We start from the raw sequence: 10,801 nt of genomic DNA, 5'->3' as shown, positions 1-10,801 counted from the left end.
AAAATAAATTTTCTCTATTAGCTGTCTCTGTTCCAGAAGGCTAGAAAAGAGAAACCACTGCTGGGACAAGGTGAGAAACACTTATGGATAATAGAGCTGTTGAAAGAACAGAAAAGCTATCACATGTAAAAAGATAATAGGAGAAAATACGAATGTTTTAAATGAGGACACTTTTCCAGGCCCAGGTGAACTCCATTCAAGAGAATGATAGAGCCTTCTTTTCAGTGAGATTAAACATTAAGAAATCATTAAGCTCAATCACAGAGTTGCCTTAAGCCTAGAAAATAGCAATTGTCAAATTTTAAAAATGATGAAAATAATATATTTTAACATCTGTAGAAAAGTACATTATTTGATATTTTGTAAATTAAGAGTAAATTAATATTCATTAGACAGCTATGCAATCACCTAGAAAAGATGGGTACTGATGCCCAGAACAAGTTCACCAAGACCAATTTAAGCCACACTAAATAAGCAGATCAAAGGAATTGCCCAGAAATTGCTCAATGAGTAGAAGTGGCCCAGAGTGTTTCCAAGGAGCCCCTGGTGGACTCAAACTGCCAACCTTTTTGTTAGTAGGTGTAGCTTTTAACTACTATGCCATCAAGTGAGCCAAGGGAAGTAAATTAGGCCCATGTACCCTGCTTGGTCATGTTTTAGAGAACTTCTGGACACCCAACTTTTTTCTAAGAGATATAGTTTTAACTAGAGTTCTCAGAGCATGATGAGTGAAAATATATTATGAAGAAAAGTTGCCCAAAAAGAAAAATCCAGTTATTAACACAAGTTTTATCAAATGTTTGAATGGCTACCATACAGAAGTGAAATTAGACTTTCTCTATAGAGAAGCAGAGGACAGAATAAACACCAATGAGTTAAAGTGACAGGAAGGCCTCAATGGACTCAATGAAGAGCAATTTCTAACAACTAGAACTGTTCACGACAGAAGTGGCACTCCTCGTTAAGAAGAGAGCTCTGTCTGCTCTTGGAAGTGTTCAAGGCCAGAGTAGATGCCTCTTCACAAGGCATGTCTGACAGGAAATCCCTCAAAGGAGGTCTTGCTGAACTAGGTATCTTAGGAACAACTCAACCATAAAGTTCTGCAATTCTGTAATTGATATGCATGGCTTGATCTTTTAAACCAATCATTTTATGGTGTGGTTTTTCTGTGTTTGTCTTTATTGGATGCTATCTTATCAGTTGATTATCACAAAGAAGCCCACAGTACCTCAACAGTGCCGCCTGCACACACAAACAAATATACCTGGCACATCCCCTGATGCCTGGGCTCTAAGTTCAGTTTCCTGGGATTCAGACCCCACTGTTATTTCACAGAACTCAGAAGACTGTACGTCACACCAGGGGCTGTTAGTGGTCCTTCTCTTTACCTTTGAATTACACCACAATGTTGGTGTGGACATGGCTGGGCTCACTGTCCAGCTGACACTTAGCCCCACATTGTTAAGAACCCAAATTTTCACTTCCTCTGTTCCCCTTTCCAAGCCAGGCTCACCAGAGCACTCCAAGGAAATGGGATGCCTGAGGAGGCTCAGTCCTCTCAAGCCCAGTTTCAAGAGCTCAGACTGAAGGTGGGGCAAAGGAAGGTGGAGTAGCAAGCAGGAGCTTCACAGAACTGGAAGGGAAAGCAACAGCGGAGCTTGTATTTCCAGGAGTAATGTCTCTCCTTCCAGAGAAAGACTCCAAATGAAGTGGTCCCTACCTCATGAGCCGGAAGTGACTAGGGCTAGACAGGTAGTGCCTACATTTACGTTGTTGTTAGTTGCCCTCGGGTGAAAAATGTTCACTGGCAAATGTACATGAAGGATATACAAAGTCACTATTCAACTTTTTTATGTTTGAAAATTTTTTGAAACGGGGCAGGAGAAGATTCTTGGGTAAAGATACTGCAAAACGACTTTCCCTGACCGGGAATCGAACCCGGGCCGCGGCGGTGAGAGCGCCGAATCCTAGCCACTAGACCACCAGGGAACCGCTGTAGACAAGCCTTTTTTTCTTCACCCGACTGAGCAGTGCTTTGAACCAAACTCGGGGACGCCGGGACGCCTACCTGCCCGGGTGCCGCCCTCTCCTCCTGCGATCGTCCCCGAAGGCCCTTTCCTCCCCGCCTTCTCCAAAAGGCGAGCCAGCCTGCCGCACACCGAGAGCTCTCGGGTCGCCACAAGTCTCGGAGCGAGGTGGCTCTTCCCCGCCCTACCTCAGACCTGGCCCAGACGTGCGCCTTTGCGTCGCGGCAGCGCGTGGAGACGTGGTGGCCGGGACCAGGGCAGGGGGCGAGCTTGCAGGGGGGGGCGCCCAGGGTGGGAAGGGCGCCGAGCAGGAGCCCCGAGATCTCCAGCATCAAAAAGGGCTCAGACCGATGCGGAAACGGAGACAGCTTGGATGGAAATATTTCAAACCTGGTCCCGGGACCCCGAATTGAACCCCTAAATCCCGCTGCACCTGCAGTTTTCCCATCCTTCCGTATGCTCAGACAAAAAACTGCGAGTCCTCCTTGGCGCCGTTCTTTTCTTCAGACTCCACATCTAAAACTACTTTTCCACATCTAAATAGTTAGGAATTCGTCTCTTCTTGTCCGTCAGATGTGGACATTGGTCTACCCAGTCCCTCCCTTTCCTGAGCTGTGAATTTGGACCAACGACTCTCATCACAAAGGCGGGGGATCAGTTTAAGGCGCGACCCCGGGCTCGCTCAGACCTTAGGGTTCCAGACCTTTAATCCCAGGGTCGTGGGGTTGGGCTGCCTTTGCTCCTTTTCTTTAGCTCTGTCCCTGTCCGGTCTTGGAGAGTCGGAGACATGCTTGAGACCCCTCCGCTCCACTCGTCTTGGGAGTCACGAAGCCCCCACTCCCTTCGGGTCCTGCCTGCAAAAAAGCTTCCAGAGGAGCCTTTTTTCCTTGTCTTGAACCCGGGGAGGCGCCGGTGTGCGATGCACCGGGACGCACGCGGTGAGTTTGTTGTTCCCCAGTAGCCCGCTGCCCTCTCCACCTCTGTAATGGAAGGACAACCGTCCCCTTTGTTCTGCTTAGGAGGGATCCCAAAGGGTCCTGATGGGGCAGAAAGACGGTGAATCCTCTCCTCTGGGTGGGCGGGGGAAGCGGAAGATAGACCAAGAAGGGAATGAAAAGGGAAAAGTGCATTATGAAATTTCCTGATCTAAAGCTACCATAATACATTGAAGTCAGACTCTCCTGGAAAGGGGTCCTAGGTCACTGGTGAGCATGATGTAGTCTAGTTGCATACGCGTCTCCATTGTGCCAAAGCAGAAACAAGCAAGTGAACAGTTAGAAGCTCTCCCATCTGCTCAGGTTAACACAATAGATCCGGAAATTCTATTTAGTGCGCCTGTACAGTAAATAAACTCAGCCTGATCCAACAGTATAGTCTTGCTTCTGTTCTCTTCGGATCCATTTCCCTAGATATACCCCCAGATTTCTGTCCATATTAAAAAAAAAAAAAGAGAGAGAGGAAGAGTGCCTGGAGTAAACCCCTTAAGAGTACTGAGCAAGCAAGGGAAGGGTAAAAGAACAGAATGGAAATCGGTTGGATGACTGCCTGGTACAGCTTTGTACTGCTCTAAATATTTAACCCTGTTCTGTCTAATGCACTGCTGTAACTGGATTTTACTTTTCTATTCAATCTGGGAGGATTTAGACCCACTAATAATTAGTAGTATTTAGTTTTGTGTTGGGGACTCCAAACATGGTTTATCTTATTTCCACCACCTCATTGTATTAAAAAAAAAAAAAAAAAAAACTTTTCCTGTCTCTTTTCAACCGACAGGTCTGTTTGGATAGAATTTTGTTTTTCTCTAGCATTTTTTGAATCTCCATGCTACTGATTACTTAATATAATTTATTAGATCTCAGGCACATAGGATTAAGGAAATTATGCTCATAATTCAGGACACAGGACAGTGGGTGTTCTGAGAAAAGTCCTTTCCTACTACTGTCTTTCATTATTTTCTAGGTTTATCCCACTCCCTTTCTCCACTCCTAAGGCACAGGGTCTAAGGTGTTTACTATACGGGTAGTCCCGGAGTTACTACGGGTTCCTTTCCAGTGCGTTCTGACTTAAAATAAACGCCTTTCTTTTTTTTATAGTTGTCATTATAATTGCTTTTTATTATCAGTATCTTTATAAATCTGACCTTTATTTGTCTTTGGGGGTTGGAAAAGTTACACATGAGAATGATAACATCAGCAAATTACCTGCTGCAACATTGTTTATGTAGTACATATTATTAATAATAAGATGTGCAAAAAAAAAGAAAGAAAAGGAGGGTAGTAACGGCAGTTTGTAGTAAGTCAAATTCTTAGTTGGGGGCTACCTGCATTTGCTTTCACTTTGCTTATGTAAATAAAGTTGTGTCTTTGAAAAATGTACAGTATTCTTGCCAGAGTGGAAAGTAGGACCCATCACACTCCCTGAGCCATTCTTCTGGCCTTGGAGAGGGAACAAATTAAGAAACAGGAAAAAGTAATCTGCCAGCTCCCCTAACCCAGAAACTTAGGGCAGGCACAGCTCCTTTGCCTAGGCATAGACATGACGGGTTCACAAACTATGAATGCCTTTCACCGCTGAATAGGCCTGTGTGGGCCCATTTCAGCAGCGTAGGCCCTCATTAGAACAGTACAACAGGGTATATGCCTGAGGCCCAACTTCAACTGTATCAGCTATATGGTGGAATGGCAGGTTCACGACATTTGACACTGCTCTGCTCACTAAGCAGGGTCCTCACCTACCCACATCAGGGGCCTGAGGACTGGTAACTCCACCCATGCCACCAAGCCACCCGCGACAGGCATCCAAAAATGAGTGGGGCCTCCCAGTCCTTACTGCTAACAGCATTGGGTGCCCATAGTCCAGCTGCAATACTCACCCACCTATGCACTGTAAGGAACAGGGACATGCTTCCTCCCAGACACACAAGGGCAGCTGTCAGCCCCCTGCCTTGCTCAGTGCTTGGCCCTCTACTGCAGCCAGATACCTGTGCCTACACCAATCACCCCTGCCCATCTAGGACTGTAGGTGAGAGCCTGCACCACCAAGTTGGTGACCGACTACCTGGACACCTGAGCTGAACCCATACACGAAAAGTAAATGTACTCTTGGGCTCACATACCTAGTAACAGATCTAACCACCTGGTGACAGGACCTGAGAGCTTAGAAGGCACCAATAATCAAACTAGCTCACATGAGCAGCCTATTTGGGCATATCAAAACACAAAACAAGAAACTAGGACACAGTAAGCAAACATAAAATAAATAAATACCTTATTGATGGCTCAAAGACAAATATCAAATTACATAAAGAGGCAGAGCATGATGTCTTCAGCAAGCTCCCAAAACAAAAAATCAAGAAATCTTCCAGAGGAAAATAATTTCTTCGAATTACCAGAGATAGAATACAAAAGATTAATATACAGAACTCTTCAAGAGATCAGGAAGGAGATCAGGCAAAATGCAGACCAAGCCAAGGAACACACAGACAAAGCAATAGAGGAACTTAAGACGATTATAGAAGAGCACAATGACAAATTTAACAGGAGGCAAGCATCCACAGAGAGACAGCAAACAGAAATCCAGAATATTAACAACAAAAATTCAGAATTAGACAACTCAATAGAAAGTCATGGGAGCAGAATTGAGGCAATGGAAGTCAGAATTAGTCAGACTAAAGATAAAGTACTTGACACTAACTTATGTGAGGAAAAATCAGATAAAAGGTTTTAAAAAAATGAAGAAACCCTAAGAATTATGTGGGACTCTAACAAGAGGAATAATCTACAAGTGATTGGAGTACCAGAACAAGGGTGGATAACAGAAAATACACAGAGAATTGTTGAAGATTGATTGGCAGAAAACTTCCCTGATATCATGGAAGATGAAAAGATATCTATCCAAGATGCTCATCAAACCCAACACAAGGTAGACCCCAAAAGAAAGTCACCAAGACATGTTACAGTCAAACTTGCCAAAATTGAAGATAAAGAGAAACTTTTAAGAGCTGTTGGGGGTAAATGAAAAATCATCTACAAAAGAGAGTCAAAAAGACTAAGCTCAGACTACTAAGCAGAAACCATGCAGGCAGGAAGGCGATGGGATGACTTATACAAAGCCTTGAAGCAAAAAAATTACCAGCCAAGAATTATATGTCCAGAAAAAAATGTCTTTCAAATATGATGATGAAATTAGGGCATTTCCAGATAAACAGAAGCTTAAGGACCGTGTAAAAATCAAACCAAAATTACAAGAAATACTAAAGGGAGTCCTCCGGTTAGAAAATCAATGCCATCAGATAACAACACCAGGCTAGAACAAAAGACAGAGCAACCAGATATCAACCCAGATAGAAAAGTCACAAAAATAAATCAAAGCTAAAACACTTAAAATAGAGAAACAGAGAAATCTTTATGTAAAAGATGACAACACTAAAACAAAAAAGAGGGGCTAAAAACGTAGTCATAGATTTTTCATATAGAGCTAAAGTCAAGGTGATATAAAAAAATTAAAAATTGGTTTAAACTTAGAAAAATAGGGGTAAATATTAAGGTAACCACCAAGGAAACTAACAATCTTACCAGATTTCTTCTGGGCACCAGAAGAAAGCAAATAATGAAAATAAGAGCAGAAGTAAACGAAATAGAGAATAGAAAAACAATGGAAAGAGTGAACAAGACCAAAAGCTGGTTCTTTGAGAAGATCAACAACATTGATAAACCATTGGCCAAACTGACAAAAGAAAAACAGGACAGGAAGCAAATAACTCAAATAAGAAATGAGATATCACAACAGACTCAACCGAAATTAGAAGAATCATAACAGAATACTATGAAAAATTGTACGCTAACAAATTTGAAAACCTAGAGGAAATGGACAAATTTCTAGAAACACACTAGCTACCTAAACTGACACAAGAATAGTTAGTACAACTAAATAAACCTATAACAAAAGAAGAGATTGAAAAGGTAATTAAAAAAACTCCCAACAACAACAAAAAGCCCTAGCCCTGATGACTTCCCTGGAGAGTTCCACCAAACTTCCAGAGAATAGTTAGCACCACTACTCCCAAAGGTATTTCAGAGCATAGAAAAGGGTGGAATACTCCCAAACCTATTCTATGAATCCAGCATATCCCTGATACCAAAATCAGGTAAAGACACCACACACACACATAAAAAAGACAATGACAGTCCAATATCCCTCATGAATATAGACAAAGAAACCTTCAACAAAATTCTAGCCAACAGAATCCAACAACATATCAAAAAGTAATTCATCACGACCAAGTGGGATTCATACCAGGTATGCAGAGATGATTCAACATCAAAAAAAAAAAAAAAAAAATCGATGTAATGCATCACATAAAAAAAAACAAAAGACAAGAACCACATGATCTTATCAATTGATGCAGAAAAGGCGTTTGTGACAAAGTCCAACACCGATTCATGACAGAAACTCTCAGCAAAATAGGAATAGAAGGAAAATTTCTCAATAAAATAAAGGGCATTTATACAAAGCCAACGTCCAACTTCATCCTAAATGGAAAGAGTCTGAAAGCATTCCCCTTGAGAACAGGAACCAGACAAGGATGCCCTTAAACACCACTCTAATTCAAAATTGTGCTGGAGTTCCCTAGGCAGGGCAATTAGGCTAGAAAAAAAGAAATGAAGGGCATCCAAATTGGTAAGCAAAAAGTAAAAGCATCTCTATTTGTAGATGATATGATCTTATACATAGAAAACTCCAAAGAATCCACAAGAAAGCTACTAGAACTAATAGAAGATTTCAGCAGGGTATCACAATACAAGATAAAATACAAAAATCAGTTGGATTCCTCTATACCAACAAAGAGAAGTTTGAAGAGAAAATCACCAAATCAATTCCATTTACAGTAGCCCCCAAGAAGATAAAATACTTAGGAGTAAATCTAACCAGGGACCTAAAAGACCTATACAAAGAAAACTACAAGTCACTACTGCAAGAAACCAGAGAGTTACATAAGTGGAAAAACATACTTCGCTCATGAATGGGAAGACTCAACATTGTGAAAATGTCAATTCTAGCCTAAGCGCTCTACGGATACAATACAATCCTGATCCTAATTCAACCGGCATTATTTAATGAGACGGAGAAACGAATCACCAACTTCATATGGAAAGGGAAGAGGCCCTGGATAAGTAAAGCATTACTGAAGAAGAAGAATAAAATAGGAGGCCTCACACTGTGTGATTTTAGAACCTATTATACTGCCACCGTAGTCAAAACAGCCTGGTACTGGTACAACAGATGCATAAACCAATGGAACAGAATTGAGAATCCAGAGTAAATTCATCCATCTATGAGCAGATGACACCTATTATGCAGATGACACAACCTTGCTTGCTGAAAGTGAAGAGGACTTGAAGCACTTACTAATGAAGATCAAAGACCACAGCCTTCAGCATGGATTGCACCTCAACATAAAGAAAACAAAAATCCTCACAACTGGACCAATGAGCAACATCATGATAAATGGTGAAAAGATTGAAGTTGTCAAGGATTTCATTTTACTTGAATTCACAATCAACACCCATAGAAGCAGCAGTCAAGAAACCAAAAGATGCGTTGCATTGGGCAAATCTGCTGCAAAAGACATCTTTAAAGTGTCGAAAAGCTAAGGTGTCACCTTGAGGACTAAGGTGTGCCTGACCCAAGCCATGGTATTTTCAATCACATCATATGCATGTGAAAGCTGGAAAATGAATAAGGAATATCGAAGAAGAGTTGACGCTTTTGAATTGTGGTGTTGGCGAAGAATATTGAATATACCACGGACTGACAAGAGAACGAACAACTCTGTCTTAGAAGAAGTACAGCCAGAATGCTCCTTAGAGGCAAGGATGGCGAGACTTCACCTTACGTACTTTGGACATGTTGTCAGGAGGGTTCAGTCTCTGGAGAAGGACATCATGCTTGGCAGAGTACAGGGTCAGCGGAAAAGAGGAAGACCCTCAACGAGCTGGATTGACACAGCGGCTGCAACAATGAGCTCAGGCATAGCAATGATTGTAAGGATGGCTCAAGACCGGGCAGTGTTTCGTTCTGTTGTGCATAGGGTCGCTATGAGTCGGAACCGATTCAGTGGTACCTAACAACAACAACAACGATGACCTTACATGCAAAAAACCCTGAAGAATCCACAAGAAAACTACTGGAACAAATAGAAGAGATATGCATACAAATATCAGTTAGATTCCTCTATACCAAAAAAGAGAATGTGCAAGAGGAAATCGCTGAATCAATACAATTTACAATAGCGTCCAAGAAGATAAAATACTTAGGAATAAATCTAACCAGAGATGTGAAAGACCTATACAAAGAAAACTACAAGTCACTACTGCAAGAAACCAAAAGAGGCCTACGTAAGTGGAAAAACATACCTTGCTCATGAATGGGAAGACTCAACATTGTGAAAAGTTCTGTCCTACCCAAAGTGGTCTATAGTTACAATGCAATCCAGATCCAAATTCCAATTGCATTTTTTCATGAGATGGAGAAACAAATCACCAACCTCAGATGGAAAGGGAAGAGGCCCTAGATAAGTAAAGCGTCACTGAAGAAGAAGATCAAAGTGGGAGGCCTCACACTACCTGACTTTTGAATCTGTTATACCGCCATCGTAGTCGAAACAGCCTGGTACTGGTACAACAACAGATACATAGACCAATGGAACAGAATTGAGAATCCAGATGTAAAGTCAACCACATATAAGCAGCTGATGTTTGACAAAGGCCCCAAATCCGTTAGTTGGGGAAAAGACAATCTCTTTAACAAATGGTGCTGGCATAACTGGATATCCATCTGCAAAAAAATGAAACAAGACTCATACCTCACACTATGCACAGAACCTAACTCAAAATGAATCAAAGACCTAAATACAAAATCTAAAAAGATAAAGATCATGGAAGAGAAATAGGGATAACTGTAGGAGCGCTAATACCTGGCATAAACAGTACACAAAACACAAAACATCATTAACAATGCACAAACACCAGAAGAGAAACTAGATAGCTGGGAGGTCCTAAAAATCAAACACTTATGCTCATCCAAAGACTTCACCAAAGGAGTAAAGGGAAAACCTATCCACTGGGAAAAAGTTTTTGGCTATGACAAATCTGATCAGGGTCTAATCTCTAAAATCTGCAAGATACTGTAAAACCTCAATGACAAAAAGACAAATAATGCAATTAAAAAATGGGCAAAGAATATGAAGAGGCAGTTTACCAAAGAAGAATTCAGGCGGCTAACAGAAACATGAGGAAATGCTCATGATCATTAGCCATTAGGGAAATGTAAATCAAAACTACAATGAGATACCATCTCACTCCAACAAGGCTAGCCTTAATCCAAAAAACACAAAATAATAAATGTTGGAGAGGTTGTGCAGAGGCTGGAACCCTTATACACTGCTGGTGGGGATATACAATGGTACAACCACTTTGGAAATTGATTTGGCTCTTCCTTTTAAAGCTAGAAATAGAAGTACCATACGATCCAGCAATCCCACTCCTTGGAATATATCCTAGAGAAATAAGAGCCCTCACACAAATAGATACATGCACAGTCATGTTCACTGCAGCACTGTTTATAATAGCAAAAAGATAGAAACAACATAGGTGTCTGTGAACAGACGAATGGATGAACATATTACAGTATATTCACACAATGGAATACTACGCAACGATAAAGAACAATAAGCCCTCGAAACATCTCATAACATGGAAGAATCTAGAAGCCAT

General features: G+C 41.5%; 1 non-coding gene across 1 annotated transcript; it reads right to left on the bottom strand.

Moving 5' to 3' along the window:
• Positions 1 to 1,917: 1,917 nt before the first annotated feature.
• TRNAE-CUC (transfer RNA glutamic acid (anticodon CUC)) lies at positions 1,918 to 1,989 on the bottom strand. Its single transcript has one exon. It is a non-coding gene; the product is annotated as a tRNA-Glu (tRNA).
• Positions 1,990 to 10,801: the final 8,812 nt, after the last annotated feature.

The sequence above is a fragment of the Loxodonta africana genome, chromosome 3 (genome assembly GCF_030014295.1).
Source record: "Loxodonta africana isolate mLoxAfr1 chromosome 3, mLoxAfr1.hap2, whole genome shotgun sequence".
NCBI lineage: Eukaryota > Metazoa > Chordata > Mammalia > Proboscidea > Elephantidae > Loxodonta > Loxodonta africana.
This window is presented reverse-complemented; position numbering and strand designations above follow the sequence as displayed.